The following is a 20,028-nucleotide window of genomic DNA, read 5'->3' as shown; positions in this document are numbered from 1 at the left end:
GAGTTGCTCTGACCACTGAAGCAAAAACACACAGTTATATTGCCCGCTCATCACGTCATCTGTTTTTGGGTATAATTGATTGTTCTTCTAACTTTCCTCCCCAACCATCAGTTGAGGTTACCCAGACACACTCGTAAATACCAGCCTAACCCTGTCCCCCCTAAAGTGCACCTATCTCATTATAACAAGCCCACCATTGTAAAGAGGAATTTAAGAAAACAGGGCAGGGTGGTACCTTGCAGCTCGGTCATTTGCAGGTTATACACAGTAACACTCAATACAATGCATATAAGAATTATTTTCCATTACATTCCTCCCTTTTGATTATAATAATACCATTATATTAATCAACCCAAAAGAAACAAGGAAAATAATAACTTTATCTGTAAAACATCAGCCTGCATTTGCACACAACGTGAGTTTAAAATAAAGGCATCATAGTAATAAAGAGTCCAATGATAAACAATCAAAACATGAACAATTAAACATGATTATCTTCATCCCTCTCTAAGTCAGCGTCACTAGAGGAAAAATTTTGAAAGCAAGAAAGTTATTTGAGTCATTTGGTCTTTTTCACACTGTTGTTTAGATGGACTACATAAAAGGATGTCATCCACATACTGCAAAAGAGCAGAGCCTGTGGTTGATTGAAGTTAATCCAGACTAGCTTTGAGGGCAGCATTGTAAATAGTGGGACTTTCACAGTACCCCTGGCATAACCGGGTAAAAGTCCAAGATCTCCCTTCAAACTAAAAAGCAAACCAAAATGGGCTATCAGGGTGCACTGACGACAAGTCAACCACTGAGAAAAACTGTGCATCTGATGTAATTTGAGACAAAATAGTGTGTGGGTTGGGCACAGTAGGAGCATGTGGCTGAACTGCAGCATTCACTGCTTTGAGGTCCTGTACAAAACGCCATTCATCTGGCTGGCCAGCATCTTTAATCTTTTTAACAGGAAACAATGGAGTAAGCACAGGTGAATTTTCAAAAGGAACAATAACGCCTGTTTTCTGAAAAGATTGAAAAACAGGTTTAATCCCTTTAATTGCTTCAGGCTTAAAAGGGTATTGTTTTTTACATGGACAAAAGTCTGATTTAGGGGTGACAATTACTGGTTCACAGCCTTTTATCAACCCCACATCATATTTGCTCTTAGCCCAAAGATCATTGGGCACTTCAGCCAACATGGGTATCGAAGACAAATCTGTTTCAGATAAAAAACATGCTTCAAAATGTGATTCTGTGGTAGGAATTAAGTCCACAGTTCTTTGACAATGCATTGTACTCAAAAATATTTTTTTGTATGCTGACAATCGTTCAGAAAACATCAAATTTGGATCAGCAGGTGAAACAGTCCACTCCATTTCTTTCTGACATGTAGCAACAAACTCTCCCACACCTTGTCACTGCCAGTGTGTACGTTTGGCCAAGGAAATGTGAGGGCGAGTACCACAAACATTAAAAAAATCGAAGTGCTCTGGAGTGAGCGACACAGCCAATAAAGTAGGCGCACATATTTTTTCACTTCTTCTCATTCTTCTTCATTGTCAGGCCCCAAAGAAATGTGTGATGTGCAGTGCAAATCAGTAGGTTGCATGAAATCAGAAAGGGGTGAAACTAACGCTTTTGCTTCTTCCACTAGTTGTTGTGAAAAAGGAGAGCTGGGAAGTTTCCACTCATAAGCATATGTAAGTGCCGATGAATCAAACTGCACTGCTGTGAAAACTTTGTCAGGCTGTAACATAACCTTAACACCCTCTGGTGTAGAAGTTAAAATAATGCCTAATTTACACATGAGATCACAGCCCATCAGGTTAATGGGACACAACTCTGATAACAAAAATGAGTGTTTGAAGGAGAGCTCATCGGGAGTGACAACACGCAATGGGCATTGTCATTTTCTCCTTCACAACCTGGCCTGATGCAGACATACAGTAAACGTGGTTTCCACTTAACTTTGGAGGACAATCAAACTCCCCTGACGTCACTACTGATGAACATAAGTTCCTATATTCTGAGAGAAATATCTTTGCTCTAGGACGGAAATAGCATGCAAAACTTTACTACGTGAATCACAGTCGGCAAGCGTTGCTTCACTACACAGAGCAGGAAAAATGTGTGAGTGTGTTTGTGCTATCACCCATTAGTGGAGGCTCCGCTGCCGTGTGACGTCCAGAACCTGCCTCCCACCCTCAGTCAGCCTTTTGCCCAATTTCATCACTTTTTAGCTGTGGACAGTCCTTCTTCCAGTGTCCAGTCTGGCCACAGTAAAAACAAATATTCGGATCATAGCTCTGGCGTGGCCCATTTTGACCTCCTCTCCCACACGTCCACGTCTTCGACTTCGGCCTCGTCCTCTGTTTACACCAACTGCGTAATACATGGTCATGGTTGCCAAATGCAGCTCCTTTTCACACTTGTCCCTTTTGGTTGTCTTACGCGTCTCAACTTGGTTCTGAGCATGGCGAGCATATCGGCGAACGTCAGCCAAACGAGGACCCTCACACCATCCCACGTAAATGTTCTTTACTTCAGTGGCGACATCTATATAATATTGTCTGGGTCCCGTTAAAACATGTATTTTTCCCATCTAATTCCTTGTTTGCTTTAAAACAAGTATTCCCCATTTTCTATCCCTTCAGTAGCCAACCAGTTTGTATGGAGTACACTGGAGCAACTTGACTGATCAGTAAAACACTGCTTTTGTTGTCACCGCAAGGCTTCCCCCGTCGGTTGTTTCACTGAGACACTACTGAGTAACTATAACTCAACACAGTTTATACACATAACATTCATATACATACTAACAAACAAACAAACAATAATTTATCGCAATTTTCTCATCTCTGTTTGAACGTACACCCAGGTAAATATTCCTGTAGTGTTCTCATACCGACTATGGACCCATTCATTGTTTAACTTCACTGTTTTGCAAATCCTAATTGAATATTACACATTGACATTGAACTTTACTGGATAAGCAGGTCTTCATTGCATTCAGCAGCCTATATGTGAGCATCTATGTGTAAGCTGTTCTTCTTTGCATTTATCAGCAGCAAGCAATTCTTCACTGCACATGCATATGTAAATAGTAAAACAATTCCAATGTGTTAGCGAAACCTTCTATATCACAGTGGTTTCTAAGATCTATTTTAAGTTCTTTGCCATCAGTGAGATGACATAGTTTACAAAGTGTGTCAAATTATCACTGAAGATCTTTTCAGGTATTTCAAATCTAGAAATGAGTTATTTTACGCGTGATTTTGCTACTGAGAGTGCATCTGCTTGTGCACATGGAAATATTTCAGACCATTTGGTAAAAACCTCTGTTGTCACTGAGCAGAATCGTTTCCCTTAACATTTATTTAGTTCAATGAAATCTACACAATAATGAAATAATGAAATCCAAACAAATATGTTGAAAAAGATACACTGGCTTAGGGAATTATCTTCGTTTTGGTCTTAGATTGCCCTGTGGAATGTATTTTGCACATATTTGACCTGCTAGACAAAACTTTATTAATTTATTTATTCTAAAAAAAAAATTCAATAATTAGTAAAACCATATGCTGTAAAAACCTGGTTCATTATTGCTTCCATCCCTCCTGTTGAGACATGACATGGTCCGTGGCTCAATACTGCAGCATATTTAAACAAATTCTTTGGCAGTATGGTTTTCCTTCCGGTCATTCATACGAGTCTATTGTAGATGGCAATTGAATAACATCTAATAATGCTAAAATATTTGTAGTTTATACATTTAGCTGTGGATGTCTACATACCTGTTTTTCCAATGCTGTGTTAACACATGTACAGTTGAGAAGGCATACTGACTGTCAGTGTAAACGTTAACAACCTTTTTGTTATTTAATTTACAAGCTTCAGTTAAAGCTACCAATTCGAGTAATTTTTTGGTAGTGGTTGTTTTAAGAAAACTTCAGTTTCTGTTACTACTGCAAATCCTGTAGCATTTGTGCCATCAGGGTTTTTTGCTTGACCTGTTGAATAAATATAGTTATTTCTGCATTTTCATAACGTATATCAGTTAAGTCTGGCCTGGGTAAAACACTGATGGTTATTTCTGACATGCAATCATGAGGCTTTCCATCTGTGGGGTAGGTAGCAGTGTGGATGGATTAAGTATAGCACATCTCTCGACAACAAGGTGTGGCTGTGAAAGAAGAACTGTTATGTAGGAGAGATGTCTGGTAAAGATATTTTGTTAAGTAACCATATCACAGCCACTGCATGAGGTACCTTAAGTGTTAATGGGTGAAATAACACCATTATTGTTGATGCCTGCACTGCCAATGGCTTCTGGCCATTGATTCAAAAGTACGATCTCGTCCCTTTTTCCCCCTTTCAGTGGACACTGGCCCCTAATTACCGCAATTCACCAGGGGGTCTTTCATTAGGAGTACTGGACTCCCCCGTGCACGGTTTCAGCTCCGACCCTGGAAAGCGGAAAAAACGTTGAGATCTGGTTTGAGAACCCAATTGTTGAGAAAAGTCTCTCAATGAGACTCAGAGTTGCTGGAGTCAGTTAATGCAAATGTTTAATCTTGCAGCAAGTTCAAGAATGTGTGTGTGAATGGGTGTATGTGTGCGAACGTGTGTGAGTTTGTGTATGTGAGAGTTTAATGAACCTGTTATCCACAGGCAGGTCTTAACTAGTATGGCACAGGTCCAGCCTGTCTCATCTTTTTTGGAAGGTCCAGCGCTCGGCCGTAACCCTTCTGTCTGTTTGGACTCTCACATACATTCGGTTAATCATAGAAAAACGAGAACAAAACTTTTTAGCCCCTTAAATTCATAAAACAGACATGGTGCAGTTATTTCCATTCTAGAAAATAAGAGTAATCACCACCATTCTTATAAATTCTGGATATTCTAACAATCTGAATCTTTTTTAAATGTTCGATGAAGCCCTTTGCTGTTCTGTTTAGAGACTCAGCTGATCATAAACCAAGTTTTGCTCTTGAACCAAGCTTCTAAACTCTTCACCTTTTTCATTTCTCAGTTAGTATTCACTTTAAAACTGATTAAAAGAAAAATTAAATGAATGCCTATCAACAAATGTGGGATCTAAACTCTAGTGCTTTCTCTAAAATAATTTCCTTTCTCAATTCAGAAATGTGTGTGTGTAAGTCACAACACCCGTGACACCAAAACGGCTTTCTTTTCTCTCTTTTCTCTACACTCTGCACTGTGAGCACACACACCAAATCAGAAAGGCTTTTTTCTCTCTTTTCTACATTATGAACTGTGGGGACACAAAACCGCTCTCTCTTTTTTTTTTTTTGATTGTGTGCCAGGGCGTTGTCTCACGTATTAGATTATGCTTAAGATACGAATGAGCAGTCAGAACAAAGCCTCAATACGGTGTTCCCGTGTTGTTTGTGGCTGCCTTGTCTTTTGCACAGATTAAAAGACAAGGCAGCCATCGAATAGGGCCTGATTGTTCCTACTTGGTCAGCCGAGGAGCAAGGGGGGGGAGCAAGCGTCTCAACCAAGCAAAGCTCACCATGGGGAAGGTGGCTATGCCAACTAGCCTGATGCCCTGCTCCTGCAGTGATGGATAATCATACACTGGTTTCTCTTCATAATGTACAAGTCTTTCGCCTTTTGCTAAAGACTTCCGTGGAGAGCAGCACTAATGAGTTGTTTCTATTTTTGGCAGGCTTTAACTTTGCGGGTGAAGCCCTTTCTGTCTGTGCAAAAGAAATCTTGTTACTGTGCAGAGTGACTTCTCTGAGTAGAGTCGCCTTACTTGTTGCGACTGTGCCGATGTTCGAAGCTGGAGTGCAAAGTTGTTGCTTGAATGGTGCTCGCTGGAGCGTGTGGTAGTGTAAAGTTATACCATTTAAAAGGGCTGAAGAGTGCTCAGTGCAGCGGGTGGGCGGAGGTGCAAAGTGACACTATGGCCATAAAAAGAACACCGCTACAAGTGCGCATTGTGCCAGGAAGGGCCCTCGGACGTGAACCAGTGGACAGATATCGCTTCTCGGCCTTTTGGCTAAGATCAAGTGTAGTATCTGTTCTTAGCAGTTTAATATGTGATATGTCTATGCAAGGACTACATATTAAATGGATTTTTATCAATAGGAGTTGAAAAAGGAGCTTGCTCCGTTCACTCCAAGCATCGACCCGGTACTGCAGTGCCGCTGGGAATGGTGCGCTCTCCTCTGCTCTTGTGAAAAAGCAAACAGCGGTGCAGGATGGAAGTTTCTTTTAATATGCTGAGAAAAGAGAGTGAATGCAAAGCAGACTTTAACACGGCTCTGGGAGCGAGCCGAGTGCGGGCTAACCAGGAGAATTGCTTGAAAGAAACGCGACACCGAATGAGCGGTCAGAACAAAGCCTCAATACGGTGTTCCTGTGGTGTTTTTATAAAATGCGGTGTAAAAAAAGGTGTGAATGCCCCATAGAAAACTAAAAGGTGGAGCGGAAGTGTTTGGCTGCAAGAAGGTGTGAATGTCCGACTATATTTGGTGAAAAGCAGGTGAAGCAAGGTCTGAATGCCCAACCTTTCATCATCAAAAGAGAGATCAGAGGTTTTTGGCTGCAAGAAGGCCATAGTTTGCCAAAAGCGGGTAAGGTGCGAATGATCGGCTAAATATCAACAAAAGTGGGGGCGGAGGTCTTCGGATGCAAGTGGGTGTGAATATCCCACCATACAAGTATGGTGGAGAGGAAGCTGTGAATGGCCGACCATAGTTTGCAAAAAGCAGGTGAGAAAAGGTGCGAATGTCCAACCATACATGATCAAAACAGGGAGCGGAGGTGTTTGGCTGCGACAAGGTGTGAATGTCCACCCATAATTAATGAAAAGCGGGCAACAAGTAGGTTCGAATGCCCAACCATACATCATCAAAAGCAGGAGTGGATGTGTTCGGCTACAAGAAGGTTTGTATGTCCGAGCATAGTTTGTAAAAAGCGGGTAAGAAAAGGTTCGAATGCCTGAACATACACCATCAAAATAGGGAGCGGAGGTGTTCCGCTGTAAGACGGTGTGAATGTCCGACCATAGTTGGTAAAAAGTGGGTATGAAAAGGTTCGAATGCCCAAATTCGGCTGCAAAAAACTGTGTTCGGCTGCAAAAAGGTGTGAATGTTCGACTAAATTTTGTAAAAAGCGGGTAAGACAAGGTGAGAATGCCTGACAATGTATGATCAAAAGCGGGAGCGGAGGTGTTCAGCTGCAAGAAGGTCTAAATGTCCATTTTTAATTAATAGAAAACATGAAAGAAAATTTACGAAAATTAATCCGCACATGATCATAAGTGGGAGAGGAGGTGTTCAGCTGCAAGAAGGTGTGAATGTCCTACCATAATTGCTGAAAAATGTGTTAGAAACGGTAAGAATGCCGGACCATACATCATCAAAAGCTAAAGAGGTGGTGTTCGGCTGCAAGTAGGTGTGAATGTCTGACTAAAGTTCAAATATATTAACAAAAGCGGGAGGAGAGGTCTTCGGATGAGTGGTCGAGAATTTCCAACCATAATCTATAAAATGCGGTGAAAAAAAAAGGTGTGATAGATACCTAAAAGGTGGAGCGGAAGTGTTCGGCTGCAAGAAGGTGTGAATGTTATATATATAGTTGGTGAAAAGCAGGAAAAGCAAGGTCTGAATGCCCAATCTTACATAATCAAAAGCGAGATCAGAGGTGTTTGGCGGCAAGAAAACGGGTAAGGTGTGAATGACCGACTAAATATCAACAAAAGTGGGGGCGGAGGTCTTCGGATGCAAGTGGGTGTGAATATCCCACCATACAAGTATGGTGGAGAGGAAGCTGTGAATGGCCGACCATAGTTTGCAAAAAGTGGGTGAGAAAAGGTGCGAATGTCCAACCATACATGATCAAAACAGGGAGCGGAGGTGTTTGGCTGCGACAAGGTGTGAATATCCACCCATAATTAATGAAAAGCGGGCAACAAGTAGGTTCGAATGCCCAACCATACATCAACAAAAGCAGGAGTGGATGTGTTTGGCTACAAGAAGGTTTGAATGTCCGAGCATAGTTTGTAAAAAGCGGGTAAGAAAAGGTGCGAATGCCTGAACATACACCATCAAAAGAGGGAGCGGAGGTGTTCCGCTGAAAGACGGTGTGAATGTCCGAACATAGTTGGTAAAAAGCGGGTAAGAAAAGGTTCGAATGCCCGAATATATACCATCAAAAGCGGAAGCGGAGGTGTTCGGCTGTAAGAAGTTGTGAACGTCCGACCAAAGTTTGTAAAAAGCAGTTAAGAAAAGGTTCGAATATCCAACCAAACATAATCAAAAGTGGGAGCAGAGCTGTTCGACTGCAAGTAGGTGTGAATGTCCACCCATAATTCCTGAAAAATGGGTAAGAAAAGGTGCGAATGCCCAACCATACATCATCAAAAGAAGAAGTGGATGTGTTCTGCTACAAGAAGGTTTGAATGTCCGACCATAGTTTGTAAAAAGTTGGTAAGAAAAAGTTCGAATGCCCGAACATACACCATCAAAAGAGGGAGCGGAGGTGTTCCGCTGTAAGATGCTGCGAATGTCCGACCATAGTTGGTAAAAAGCGGGTAAGAAAAGGTTAAAAAACCCGACTGTACACAATCAATAGCGGAAGCGGAGTTGTTCGGCTACAAGAAGGTGTGAAAGTCCACCAATAATTACTGAAAAATGGGTAAGAAAAGGTGTGAATGCCCAACTATACATCATCAAAAGCAGAAGTGGATGTGTTCGGCCACAAGAACGTTTGAATGTCCGACCATAGTTTGTAAAAGGCAGGTAAGAAAAGGTTCGAATGCCTGTACATACACAATCAAAAGAGGGAGCGGAGGTGTTTCGCTGCAAGAAGGTGTGAATGTCCGAGCATAGTTTGTAAAAAGTGGGTAAGAAAAGGTTCGAATGCCAGAACATACACCATCAAAAGAGGGAGCGGAGGTGTTCCGCTGTAAGAAGGTGTGAATGTCCGACCATAGTTGGTAAAAAGCGGGTAAGAAAAGGTTCGAATGCCAAAATATACACCATCAAAAGCGGAAGCCGAGGTGTTCGGCTGCAAGTAGGTGTGAATGTCAGATCATAATTTGCAAAAAGCTGATGAGAAAGGTGTGAATGACCGACAATAATTGCTGAAAAATGTGTTAGAAAAGGTAAGAATGCCGGACCATTCATCATCAAAAGCGGAAGAAGAGGTGTTCGGCTGCAAGAAGCTGTGAATGTCCAGCCATAATTACTCAAAAACGGGTACGAAAAGGTAGTTTTGCCAGACCATAAATGATCAAAAAAGGGAGCGGAGGTTTTCCGCTGTAAGAAGGTGTGAATATCCGACCATAATTGGTAAAAAGCGGGTAAGAAAAGGTGCGAATGCCCGACAATGTATGATCAAAAGAGGGAACGGAGGTTTTCGGCTGCAAGAAGGTCTAAATGTCCAACCACAATTTGTAAAAACCGGGTAAGAAAAGGCTCGGAAGCCCAACTATACACCATCAAAAGCGGGAGCGGAGGTGTTCAGCTGCAAGAAGGTCTGAATGTCCATCAATAATTGCTAGAAAACATGAAAAAAAAATTTCGAATATCCAACCGCACATGATCATAAGTGGGAGAGGAGGTGTTCAGCTGCAAGAAGGTGTGAATGTCCACCCATAATTCCTCAAAAATGGGTAAAAAAAAAGGTGCGAATGCCCAACCATACATCATCAAAAGCAGGACTGGATGTGTTAGGCTACAAGAAGGTTTGAATGTCCGAGCATAGTTTGTAAAAAGCGGGTAAGAAAAGGTTCGAATGCCCGAACATACACCATCAAAAGAGGGAGCGGAGGTGTTCCGCCATAAGAAGGTGTGAATGTCCGACCGTAGTTGGTTAAAATACCCGACTGTACACAATCAATAGCGGGAGCGAATGTGTTCGGCTACAAGAAGGTGTGAATGGCCGACCATTTTTTGTAAATAGCGGGTAAGAAAAGGTGCGAATGCCCGACAATACACCATCAAAAGCGGGAGCAGAGGGGTTCAGCTGCAAGAAGGTCTGAATTTCCAACCATAATTTGTAAAAACCGGGGAAGAAAAGGCTCGAAAGCCCGACTATACACCATCAAAAGCGGGAGCAGAGGGGTTCAGCTGCAAGAAGCTCTGAATGTCCATCAATAATTGCTAGAAAACATGAAAGAAAATTTTCGAATATCCAACCGCACATGATCATAAGTGGGAGAGGAGGTGTTCAGCTGCAAGAAGGTGTGAATGTCCACCCATAATTCCTGAAAAATGGGTAAAAAAAGGTGCGAATGCCCAACCATACATCATCAAAAGCATGTGTGAATGTCAGATCATAATTTGCAAAAACCTGATTGTGTGCAGCTGAACACCTCTGCTCCCGCTTTTGATGGTGTATAGTCGGGCTTTCGAGGCTTTTCTTCAACGGTGTTTACAAATTATGGTTGGAAATTCAGACCTTGCAGCCGAACACCTCCGCTCCCTCTTTTGATCATACATTGTCGGGCATTCGCACCTTGTCTTACCCGCGTTTTACAAACCATGGTCGGACTTTCACACCTTCTTGTAGCTGAACAACTCCGCTCCCGCTATTGATTGTGTACAGTCGGGTATTTTAACCTTTTCTTACCCGCTTTTTACCAATTATGGTCGGACATTCACACCGTCTTACAGCGGAACACCTCCGCTCCCTCTTTTGATGGTGTATGTTCGGGCATTCGAACTTTTTCTTACCCACTTTTTACAAACTATGGTCGGACATTCAAACCTTCTTGTAGCAGAACACATCCACTTCTTCTTTTGATGATGTATGGTTGGGCATTCGCACCTTTTCTTACCCATTTTTCAGGAATTATGGCTGGACATTCACACCTACTTGCAGTCGAACAGCTCTGCTCCCACTTTTTATTATGTTTGGTTGGATATTCGAACCTTTTCTTAACTGCTTTTTACAAACTTTGGTCGGACGTTCACAACTTCTTACAGCCGAACACCTCCGCTTCCGCTTTTGATCGTATATAATCGGGCATTCGAACCTTTTCTTACCCGCTTTTTACCAACTATGGTCGGACATTCACACCGTCTTTCAGCGGAACACCTCCGCTCCCTCTTTTGATGGTGTATGTTCGGGCATTCGCACCTTTTCTTACCCGCTTTTTACAAACTATGGTCGTACATTCAAACCTTCTTGTAGCCGAAAACCTCCACTCCCTCTTTTGATCATACTTTGTCGGGCATTCGCACCTTTTCTTACCCGCTTTTTACAAACTATGCTCGGACATTCAAACCTTCTTGTAGCCAAACACATCCACTCCTGCTTTTGTTGATGTATGGTTGGGCATTCGAACCTACTTGTTGCCCGCTTTTCATTAATTATGGGTGGACATTCACACCTTGTCGCAGCCAAACACCTCCGCTCCCTGTTTTGATCATGTATGGTTGGACATTCGCACCTTTTCTCACCCGCTTTTTGCAAACTATGGTCGGCCATTCACAGCTTCCTCTCCACCATACTTGTATGGTGGGATATTCACACCCACTTGCATCCGAAGACCTCCGCCCCCACTTTTGTTGATATTTAGTCGATCATTCACACCTTACCCGTTTTCTTGCCGCCAAACACCTCTGATCTCGCTTTTGATGATGTAAGATTGGGCATTCAGACCTTGCTTTTCCTGCTTTTCACCAACTATATATATAACATTCACACCTTCTTGCAGCCGAACACTTCCGCTCCACCTTTTAGGTATCTATCACACCTTTTTTTTCACCGCATTTTATAGATTATGGTTGGAAATTGTCAACCACTCATCCGAAGACCTCTCCTCCCGCTTTTGTTAATATATTTGAACTTTAGTCAGACATTCACACCTACTTGCAGCCGAACACCACCTCTCTAGCTTTTGATGATGTATATTCCGGCATTCTTACCGTTTCTAACACATTTTTCAGCAATTATGGTAGGACATTCACACCTTCTTGCAGCTGAACACCTCCTCTCCCACTTATGATCATGTGCGGATTGATTTTCGTAAATTTTCTTTCATGTTTTCTATTAATTAAAAATGGACATTTAGACCTTCTTGCAGCTGAACACCTCCGCTCCCGCTTTTGATCATAGATTGTCAGGCATTCGCACCTTGTCTTACCCGCTTTTTACAAAATTTAGTCGAACATTCACACCTTTTTGCAGCCAAATTTGGGCATTCGAACCTTTTCATACCCACTTTTTACCAACTATGGTCGGACATTCACACCGTCTTACAGCGGAACACCTCCGCTCCCTCTTTTGATGGTGTATGTTCGGGCATTCGAACCTTTTCTTATCCGCTTTTTACAAACTATGCTCGGACATTCAAACCTTCTTGTAGCCGAACACATCCACTCCTGCTTTTGATGATGTATGGTTGGGCATTCGAACCTACTTGTTGCCCGCTTTTCATTAATTATGGGTGGACATTCACACCTTGTCGCAGCCAAACACCTCCGCTCCCTGTTTTGATCATGTATGGTTGGACATTCGCACCTTTTCTCACCCGCTTTTTGCAAACTATGGTCGGCCATTCACAGCTTCCTCTCCACCATACTTGTATGGTGGGATATTCACACCCACTTGCATCCGAAGACCTCCGCCCCCACTTTTGTTGATATTTAGCCGATCATTCGCACCTTACCCGCTTTTGGCAAACTATGGCCTTCTTGCAGCCAAAAACCTCTGATCTCGCTTTTGATGATGTAAGGTTGGGCATTCAGACCTTGCTTCACCTGCTTTTCACCAAATATAGTCGGACATTCACACCTTCTTGCAGCCGAACACTTCCGCTCCACCTTTTAGTTTTCTATGGGGCATTCACACCTTTTTTTACACCGCATTTTATAAAAACACCACAGGAACACCGTATTGAGGCTTTGTTCTGACCGCTCATTCGGTGTCGCGTTTCTTTCAAGCAATTCTCCTGGTTAGCCCGCACTCGGCTCGCTCCCAGAGCCGTGTTAAAGTCTGCTTCGCATTCACTCTCTTTTCTCAGCAGTTTAAAGAAACTTCCATCCTGCACCGCTGTTTGCTTTTTCACAAGAGCAGATGAGAGCGCACCGTTCCCAGCGGCACTGCAGTACCGGGTCGATGCTTGGAGTGAACGGAGCAAGCTCCTTTTTCAACTCCTATTGATAAAAATCCATTTAATATGTAGTCCTTGCATAGACATATAACATATTAAACTGATAAGTACAGATACTACACTTGATCTTAGCCAAAATGCCGAGAAGCGATAACTGTCCACTGGTTCACGTCCGAGGGCCCTTCCTGGCACAATGCGCACTTGTAGCGGTGTTCGTTTTATGGCCATAGTGTCACTTTGCACCTCCGCCCACCCGCTGCACTGAGCACTCTTCAGCCCTTTTAAATGGTATAACTTTACACTACCGCACGCTCCAGCGAGCACCATTCAAGCAACATCGGCACAGTCGCAACAAGTGAGGCGACTCTACTCAGAGAAGTCACTCTGCACAGTAACAAGATTTCTTTTGCACAGACAGAAAGGGCTTCACCCGCAAAGGTAAAGCCTGCCAAAAATAGAAACAATTCATTAGTGCTGCTCTACACGGAAGTCTTTAGTAAAAGGCGAAAGACTTGTACATTATGAAGAGAAACCAGTGTATGATTATCCATCACTGCGGGAGCAGGGCATCAGGCTAGTTGGCATAGCCACCTTCCCCATGGTGAGCTTTGCTTGGTTGAGACGCTTGCTCCCCCCCCTTGCTCCTCGGCTGACCAAGTAGGAACAATCGGGCCATATTCGATGGCTGCCTTGTCTTTTACTCTGTGCAAAAGACAAGGCAGCCACAAACAACACGGGAACACCGTGTTGAGGCTTTGATCTGACTGCTCATTCGGTGTCGCGTTTCTTTCAAGCAATTCTCCCAGTTAGCCCGCACTCGGCTCGCTCCCAGAACCGTGTTAAAGTCTGCTTCGCATTCACTCTCTTTTATCAGCAGATTAAAAGAAAGTTTCATCTTAGGCTCCCTGAAACTTCCATCCTGCACCGCTGTTTGCTTTTTCACAAGAGCAGAGGAGAGCGCACCGTTCCCAGCGGTACTGCAGTACCGGGTCGATGCTTGGAGTGAACGGAGCAAGCTCCTTTTTCAACTCCTATTGATACAAATCCATTTAATATGTAGTCTCGCATAGAGGACATTTCAGACATTAAACTGATAAGAACAGATACTACACTTGATCTTAGCCAAAAGGCCGAGAAGCGATAACTGTCCACTGGTTCACGTCCGAGGGCCCTTCCTGGCACAATGCGCACTTGTAGCGGTGTTCTTTTTATGGCCATAGTGTCACTTTGCACCTCCGCCCACCCGCTGCACTGAGCACTCTTCAGCCCTTTTAAATGGTATAACTTTACACTACCACACGCTCCAGCGAGCACCATTCAAGCAACATCGGCACAGTCGCAACAAGTGAGGCGACTCTACTCAGAGAAGTCACTCTGCACAGTAACAAGATTTCTTTTGCACAGACAGAAAGGGCTTCATCCGCAAAGGTAAAGCCTGCCAAAAATAGAAACAACTCATTAGTGCTGCTCAACGTTGTACTTTGCAGTAAAAGAAAGAGCAAATCTAAAGTTTCAGGAATCCGAGAATAAGCTTACTTTCATGAGTTCTTCACGATTTCGGATTTTGCTATAAAATGAATTCCTTCACTCAAACTAAATTAAAACTGCTAAACCGCTAATCTGTTACATACAAGGCAGATGTCAAATTCACCGAAATAGGCTCTAAGGGTATTTGGCCAATCGAGCTGTAGCAGCTTCGGTAAAAGAGTATAAGTTGAAGAGTTTGTGAATAAAGGTGTGCGCACACATAGTGAGTTGTAGGAAAATAGGCAGGGAGCAATGCCGGCTGGGGTATATGTTCTTGTATGTTGTCTGACTGTTTGATTTGAATGTGTTGTGTAAGTGTCCTGTTGAATGTTACATGTTTGGGCTTTGACACGCTTCACTGTGGTTGTTAACTGTGTGGTGTGTCCTGAAATGTTATATGTTTGGGCTGTGTGACATGCTTAATGCTTTTCAGTAGCAACCCACTTATTCATATATAGCAACTGACAACATAAGAAGTCCGGACATACTTTGATAGTAGTTGTAGAAGTATCCTTATTGATAATAGATAAACTAATTCATAGTGATAGAACAGTAGATGAACAGGTGCCTGCACATGTCTCATGAAAATAAAATGGGTGTATGATTGCTGACGGCAGAGCAATACTGCCAAACTTATGAGTTCTTGTGGCAAACTTGATTCAGTGTCTTGACGTGTATACGCTGTTTCGCTGACTTGTCACAAGAAACAAAGTGTGTTTGATAAGATCCGACCATTTTATTACGGGAGGATCAGTATGTATGGATTCTGATGTGACTGATAAACCCATTCGTATCTTAAGCATAATCTAATACGTGAGACAACGCCCTGGCACACAATCAAAAAAAAAAAGAGAGAGAGCGGTTTTGTGTCCCCACAGTCCATAATGTAGAAAAGAGAGAAAAAAGCCTTTCTGATTTGGTGTGTGTGCTCACAGTGCAGAGTGTAGAGAAAAGAGAGAAAAGAAAGCCGTTTTGGTGTCACGGGTGTTGTGACTTACACACACACATTTCTGAATTGAGAAAGGAAATTATTTTAGAGAAAGCACTAGAGTTTAGATCCCACATTTGTTGATAGGCATTCATTTAATTTTTCTTTTAATCAGTTTTAAAGTGAATACTAACTGAGAAATGAAAAAGGTGAAGAGTTTAGAAGCTTGGTTCAAGAGCAAAACTTGGTTAATGATCAGCTGAGTCTCTAAACAGAACAGCAAAGGGCTTCATCGAACATTTAAAAAAGATTCAGATTGTTAGAATATCCAGAATTTATAGGAATGGTGGTGATTACTCTTATTTTCTAGAATGGAAATAACTGCACCATGTCTGTTTTATGAATTTAAGGGGCTAAAAAGTTTTGTTCTCGTTTTTCTATGATTAACCGAATGTATGTGAGAGTCCAAACAGACAGAAGGGCCGAGCGCTGGACTTTCCAAAAAAGATGAGACAGGCTGGACCTGTGCCATACTAGTTAAGACCTGCCTGTGGATAACAGGTTCTTTAAACTCTCACACACACAAACTCACACACGTTCGCACACATACACCCATACACACACACATTCTTGAACTTGCTGCAAGATTAAACATTTGCATTAACTGACTCCAGCAACTCTGAGTCTCATTGAGAGACTTTTCTCAACAATTGGGTCCTCAAACCAGATCTCAACGTTTTTTCCGCTTTCCAGGGTCGGAGCTGAAACCGTGCACGGGGGAGTCCAGTACTCCTAATGAAAGACCCCCTGCTGAATTGCGGTAATTAGGGGCCAGTGTCCACTGAAAGGGGGAAAAAGGGACGAGATCGTACTTTTGAATCAATGGCCAGAAGCCATTGGCAGTGCAGGCATCAACAATAATGGTGTTATTTCACCCATTAACACTTAAGGTACCTCATGCAGTGGCTGTGATATGGTTACTTAACAAAATATCTTTACCAGACATCTCTCCTACATAACAGTTCTTCTTTCACAGCCACACCTTGTTGTCGAGAGATGTGCTACACTTAATCCATCCACACTGCTACCTACCCCACAGATGGAAAGCCTCATGATTGCATGTCAGAAATAACCATCAGTGTTTTACCCAGGCCAGACTTAACTGATATACGTTATGAAAATGCAGAAATAACTATATTTATTCAACAGGTCAAGCAAAAAACCCTGATGGCACAAATGCTACAGGATTTGCAGTAGTAACAGAAACTGAAGTTTTCTTAAAACAACCACTACCAAAAAATTACTCTGTTCAAGCAGTCGAATTGGTAGCTTTAACTGAAGCTTGTAAATTAAATAACAAAAAGGTTGTTAACGTTTACACTGACAGTCAGTATGCCTTCTCAATTTTTTGCCTCTGCAAATTTTTTTTTTTAGAATAAATGAATGAATAAAGTTTTGTCTAGCAGGTCAAATATGTGCAAAATACATTCCACAGGGCAATCTAAGACCAAAACGAAGATAATTCCCTAAGCCAGTGTATCTTTTTCAACATATTTGTTTGTATTTCATTATTGTGTAGATTTCATTGAACTAAATTAATGTTAAGGGAAACGATTCTGCTCAGTGACAACAGAGGTTTTTACCAAATGGTCTGAAATATTTCCATGTGCACAAGCAGATGCACTCTCAGTAGCAAAATCACGCGTAAAATAACTCATTTCTAGATTTGAAATACCTGAAAAGATCTTCAGTGATAATTTGACACACTTTGTAAACTATGTCATCTCACTGATGGCAAAGAACTTAAAATAGATCTTAGAAACCACTGTGATATAGAAGGTTTCGCTAACACATTGGAATTGTTTTACTATTTACATATGCATGTGCAGTGAAGAATTGCTTGCTGCTGATAAATGCAAAGAAGAACAGCTTACACATAGATGCTCACATATAGGCTGCTGAATGCAATGAAGACCTGCTTATCCAGTAAATTTCAATGTCAATGTGTAATATTCAATTAGGATTTGCAAAACAGTGAAGTTAAACAATGAATGGGTCCATAGTCGGTATGAGAAGACTACAGGAATATTTACCTGGGTGTACGTTCAAACAGAGATGAGAAAATTGCGATAAATTATTGTTTGTTTGTTTGTTAGTATGTATATGAATGTTATGTGTATAAACTGTGTTGAGTTGTAGTTACTCAGTAGTGTCTCAGTGAAACAACCGACGGGGGAAGCCTTGCGGTGACAACAAAAGCAGTGTTTTACTGATCAGTCAAGTTGCTCCAGTGTACTCCATACAAACTGGTTGGCTACTGAAGGGATAGAAAATGGGGAATACTTGTTTTAAAGCAAAAAAGGAATTAGATGGGAAAAATACATGTTTTTACAGACAATATTATATAGATGTCGCCACTGAAGTAAAGAACATTTACGTGGGATGGTGTGAGGGTCCTCGTTTGGCTGACGTTCGCCGATATGCTCGCCATGCTCAGAACCAAGTTGAGACGCGTAAGACCATCAAAAGGGACAAGTGTGAAAAGGAGCTGCATTTGGCAACCATGACCATGTATTACGCAGTGGGTGTAAACAGAGGACGAGGCCGAAGTCGAAGACGTGGACGTGTGGGAGAGGAGGTCGAAATGGGCCACGCCAGAGCTCTGATCCGAATATTTGTTTTTACTGTGGCCAGACTGGACACTGGAAGAAGAACTGTCCACAGCTAAAAAGTGATGAAATTGGGCAAAAGGCTGACTGAGGGTGGGAGGCAGGTTCTGGACGTCACGCGGCAGCGGAGCCTCCACTAATGGGTGATAGCACAAACACACTCACACATTTTTCCTGCTCTGTGTAGTGAAGCAACGCTTGCCGACTGTGATTCACGTAGTAAAGTTTTGCATGCTATTTCAGTCCTAGAGCAAAGATATTTCTCTCAGAATATAGGAACTTATGTTCATCAGTAGTGACGTCAGGGGAGTTTGATTGTCCTCCAAAGTTAAGTGGAAACCACGTTTACTGTATGTCTGCATCAGGCCAGGTTGTGAAGGAGAAAATGACAATGCCCATTGCGTGTTGTCACTCCCGATGAGCTCTCCTTCAAACACTCATTTTTGTTATCAGAGTTGTGTCCCATTAACCTGATGGGCTGTGATCTCATGTGTAAATTAGGCATTATTTTAACTTCTACACCAGAGGGTGTTAAGGTTATGTTACAGCCTGACAAAGTTTTCACAGCAGTGCAGTTTGATTCATCGGCACTTACATATGCTTATGAGTGGAAACTTCCCAGCTCTCCTTTTTCACAACAACTAGTGGAAGAAGCAAAAGCGCTAGTTTCACCCCTTTCTGATTTCATGCAACCTACTGATTTGCACTGCACATCACACATTTCTTTGGGGCCTGACAATGACTATGAGAAGAAGTGAAAAAATATGTGCGCCTACTTTATTGGCTGTGTCGCTCACTCCAGAGCACTTCGATTTTTTTAATGTTTGTGGTACTCGCCCTCACATTTCCTTGGCCAAACGTACACACTGGCAGTGACAAGGTGTGGGAGAGTTTGTTGCTACATGTCAGAAAGAAATGGAGTGGACTGTTTCACCTGCTGATCCAAATTTGATGTTTTCTGAACGATTGTCAGCATACAAAAAAACATTTTTGAGTACAATGCATTGTCAAAGAACTGTGGACTTAATTCCTACCACAGAATCACATTTTGAAGCATGTTTTTTATCTGAAACAGATTTGTCTTCGATACCCATGTTGGCTGAAGTGCCCAATGATCTTTGGGCTAAGAGCAAATATGATGTGGGGTTGATAAAAGGCTGTGAACCAGTAATTGTCACCCCTAAATCAGACTTTTGTCCATGTAAAAAACAATACCCTTTTAAGCCTGAAGCAATTAAAGGGATTAAACCTGTTTTTCAATCTTTTCAGAAAACAGGCGTTATTGTTCCTTTTGAAAATTCACCTGTGCTTACTCCATTGTTTCCTGTTAAAAAGATTAAAGATGCTGGCCAGCCAGATGAATGGCGTTTTGTACAGGACCTCCAAGCGGTGAATGCTAAAGTTCAGCCACATGCTCCTACTGTGCCCAACCCACACACTATTTTGTCTCAAATTACATCAGATGCACAGTTTTTCTCAGTGGTTGACTTGTCGCCAGTGCACCCTGATAGCCCATTTTGGTTTGCTTTTTAGTTTGAAGGGAAATCTTGGACTTTTACCCGGTTATGACAGGGGTACTGTGAAAGTCCCACTATTTACAATGCTGCCCTCAAAGCTAGTCTGGATTAACTTCAATCAACCACAGGCTCTGCTCTTTTGCAGTATGTGGATGACATCCTTTTATGTAGTCCATCTAAACAACAGTGTGAAAAAGACCAAATGACTCAAATAACTTTCTTGCTTTCAAAATCTTTCCTCTAGTGACGCTGACTTAGAGAGGGATGAAGATAATCATGTTTAATTGTTCATGTTTTGAT

At 42.2% G+C, this 20,028-nt stretch overlaps 5 non-coding genes across 5 annotated transcripts; 2 read left to right on the top strand and 3 right to left on the bottom strand.

Annotated features, from left to right (window-relative positions):
• Positions 1-5,587: 5,587 nt before the first annotated feature.
• Positions 5,588-5,701, top strand: LOC140286038 (U5 spliceosomal RNA). The gene has a single exon (XR_011910947.1). It is a non-coding gene; the product is annotated as a U5 spliceosomal RNA (small nuclear RNA).
• A 298-nt stretch (positions 5,702-5,999) lies between these two features.
• Positions 6,000-6,187, top strand: LOC140286007 (U2 spliceosomal RNA). The gene has a single exon (XR_011910929.1). It is a non-coding gene; the product is annotated as a U2 spliceosomal RNA (small nuclear RNA).
• A 6,864-nt stretch (positions 6,188-13,051) lies between these two features.
• LOC140286013 (U2 spliceosomal RNA) lies at positions 13,052-13,239 on the bottom strand. Its single transcript, XR_011910934.1, has one exon. It is a non-coding gene; the product is annotated as a U2 spliceosomal RNA (small nuclear RNA).
• Positions 13,240-13,514: 275 nt separating this feature from the next.
• LOC140286040 (U5 spliceosomal RNA) lies at positions 13,515-13,628 on the bottom strand. The gene has a single exon (XR_011910949.1). It is a non-coding gene; the product is annotated as a U5 spliceosomal RNA (small nuclear RNA).
• A 411-nt stretch (positions 13,629-14,039) lies between these two features.
• Positions 14,040-14,229, bottom strand: LOC140286000 (U2 spliceosomal RNA). The gene has a single exon (XR_011910921.1). It is a non-coding gene; the product is annotated as a U2 spliceosomal RNA (small nuclear RNA).
• Between the last annotated feature and the right edge of the window lie 5,799 nt (positions 14,230-20,028).

Source organism: Leuresthes tenuis, unplaced genomic scaffold, assembly GCF_036924035.1.
Source record: "Leuresthes tenuis unplaced genomic scaffold, fLeuTen1.0.hap1 SCAF_69, whole genome shotgun sequence".
Classification (NCBI taxonomy): Eukaryota; Metazoa; Chordata; class Actinopteri; order Atheriniformes; family Atherinopsidae; genus Leuresthes; species Leuresthes tenuis.
This window is presented reverse-complemented; position numbering and strand designations above follow the sequence as displayed.